Below are 3,287 nucleotides of genomic sequence, written 5' to 3'. Positions count from 1 at the left end.
ACAAATATAGTACTGTATAATATAAATATTAGACAAATATAGTACTGTATAATATAAATATTAGACAAATATAGTACTGTATAATATAAATATTAAACAAATATAGTACTGTATAATATAATTATTATACAAATGTAGTACTGTATAATATAAATATTAGACAAATATAGTACTGTATAATATAATTATTATACAAATGTAGTACTGTATAATATAATTATTATACAAATATAATACTGTACAACATAAATATTATATAAAATAAAAATTATTCAAGTATATCTGAGACTTTGAAGTGGAAGCTGTTCGAAGCAGAAATCACTTTAAATAAATGAAAATCTTTCGTGCACTGAAATAGAAATTATTTCAAATGAAGATGATTTAAATTTCGTACCGTAAAATAGAAATTATTTCAAATGAAAATAACTTGAGTTTCATGAATTGAAACAAGAATTATTAGCTTTGACGTATTATTAAAATGAAACTGAATTTAGGATTTATGTGTTAAAATATAAGTTTATCGCAAATAAAAGGCATTTGTCGATTTTAAGTTTCATATTAAAATAAGAATTATCAGATATTGACGAATATTAAAGTATATTTGAGTGACGAATATTTAAAGTACCTATTTGAGATTCGTATATTAAATCATACAATTATTTAAGATTCCTCCTATTAAAATAGAAGTTATTTGAATTTAAATCATCAAACTTAAATCTCTTAAATAGAACATTGTGCCAGAAAGATTCCAAATACCAAAATAATTAATAGAATGCTGTGTTAGAAAAATTCCAAATTCGAAGATAATTAATCAGACCACAGAATTGAAAATCACTATTGTTTCGTTTCAAGTAAATGTTATTTCTTTCAAATGTTGAAAAAGAGAAATATATAATAAAGTAAAATTATGAATTTTATTCTAGTAAGAATTATTTTACTGATACAACAATTCATGTTATATATTGCACATTATGCATATAATTTACACTTTTATATCACGCAATTTACATTGTAAATATTTAAACATTTGTTGTATTATAATTCATCAGTATTTTATATTTACCGTGCCGTTATTTATTATACATACAAATACGATAATTGTCCTAAGATTTCTTGTCGGTAGTGTTGGAAAATGCAAAGAGTGACGTTGAAATCCGCGGTTTTTACGAAGAGATCGAAGCAGATATCGCGCCGTACGATGAATCCGTACGAATCGTCGTTGAAGAGACTAAACTAGGGCTGAAGAGGGGGAATACGTAACTTTCCCTCTTCCAATCGTCAGTTTTCAGATAAACGGATTATTCGGCATTCGATTACGCGATTTCATCATCTTCTTCGTCGCAAGAGAAAGAGGGAGGGAGAGAGAGAGAGAGAGAGAGAGAGAGAGAGAGAGAGAGAGAGAGAGAGAGAGAGAGAGAGAGAGAGAGAGTGTTAGTTAATAGTTTTATTAATTTCTAATTTAATAGTTTAAACAGTTTAAATAATATAAATCCGTTTAAATAGTTATTAATTTGTAAATTATACATAATGCAACTATTAATTCAAAATTAGGATACTTGCGGAGTCATTTCGGAATTCTATGAAACTGGTATTTGCCACCTGTGTACAGTATTCACGTTTGAAGGAAATATTTAGATTGATCAAAGATTTAATTAAACGTCGAAAAGTGAAATTGAAATCTAAAAGAAATGTTTCAAGATTAGATTATGGAAATTGAAAATAGAAAAGAAAATGAAATTGAAAACTGAAATAAAGAGTACAATTAAAATCTTAAGATACTAGGCTACTTCTCTCAATACTTCAGATTGGAATTAACTAAAAATCAATAAAATCGATAAATTGACTAAAAATCAATAAAATCGATAAATCGATTAAAAATCAATAAAATCGATAAATCGATTAAAGATCAATAAAATCGATAAATTGGCTAAAAATCAACGAAAATTAAAATATAAATTGAAATCTAGAACGAAAGAAACGCTTCGAGATTAAATTGAAATCCACGAATGCTTCGAAATTAAATTATTCAGAAGCGAGTCGACAAACTTGAATTGAAACGTGAGAGAAACGCGTCAAGATTGATGGAAAATCAAGAAAAAAAAAAAAAAAGAAAAGAAAAGAAAAGAAAAGAAACAAACAGAGTTGAAATCTAGAACGAGAAGAGATAGTTCGAGAAGAGAATATTTTCGTTGAATTATTACGACGAATCGTAGGTGTGGAAATAATAGGGTGGGTCGATGTCTCTTCGAGGATGCTGAAATCAATAAACATCGGACTGAATCGAAGGGACACGAATACGGATGGATTTCCGAGGGAAAATTCTCGAAATGCAGCGACAGCAATCCCATCGGCGGGATCCTCTTCTTTTCGTCGTTAAAATTGTCACGGCCACCAGGATATTCTTGTCTGTGGCTGACACGCCGTTATCCTCCATTCCCATTGCCACGGAACTCACCCTCTTTCCTGTCAACGAACACCGGGCATCCTAGTTTCTCATTGTTCCATTCTGATCTTTGTCTCGTCGACTTGCTTTCTCTCTGTCGATCGAATTAGTCCGGCCTGATTCAACTGGAATCGGCCAATAAATATTTGATCGGCCCTCGTTCGTCCCTTGTGTCAATTTAAGACTCTCTTTTGTTTTTTGTTTTGTTGAATTTTGCAACGCGAAAATTCAGGGAATTCGTAACATTTTCGTTCTGAATTATTCAAAACGTTCGTTGAATTATCTTTGTTTCGGGGAGTCTTCAAATTTCAAATTAAATACTACTTTAGTTAATCTAGTTTATTTAATCTGGGGCATTAAGTGTTTGTAAACTGTAGAAAAAGAAAATAATTATAATTCTATAACTATAATTATAAAAAAAAAATTCTGTGAAAAGAAAAAAAGATCGTACAAATTAAACAATTTTCGACTCGCTTTGAAACTTGAAAGTCTCGATTTTCATCGCTCATTTTATTCTGGGATGTTTCTACGTCACGTAATTAAATATAAATTGTCATAGCATATAGAAATTTTGACTTTTTTAGATCCGTCAAATTTTGATGCAGATTTTTATCGAGCTCTCAGCGTCATCAACATTCACTAACAGTCGCAATATTCTCGATTTTTCATCGAAGGAACAAATTAAATTAAACGCGTTAGTTTTTAAATGGTATCAAGAAATCGAAAGATCGAAGAATTAAAATTAAAAGCTGAACAGACCAAAGGTAAAGTGAATTTTGTGCAGTTTTGAGGAATTTTCAACGACGCGTTAATTCTTTTTTTTTTTTTTTTTAATTTATAGTAT

At 29.4% G+C, this 3,287-nt stretch overlaps 1 long non-coding RNA gene across 1 annotated transcript in view; it reads left to right on the top strand.

Moving 5' to 3' along the window:
* Positions 1-3,287, top strand: part of LOC122534504 — a 35,020-nt gene that overhangs the window by 644 nt on the left and 31,089 nt on the right. The gene's annotated exons all lie outside the window — the stretch shown is intronic.

Source organism: Frieseomelitta varia, unplaced genomic scaffold, assembly GCF_011392965.1.
Source record: "Frieseomelitta varia isolate USP_RPSP 00005682 unplaced genomic scaffold, Fvar_1.2 scaffold_606, whole genome shotgun sequence".
NCBI lineage: Eukaryota > Metazoa > Arthropoda > Insecta > Hymenoptera > Apidae > Frieseomelitta > Frieseomelitta varia.
Note: the sequence above shows the minus strand (reverse complement) of the source record. Positions and strands in the feature narration are given on the sequence as shown.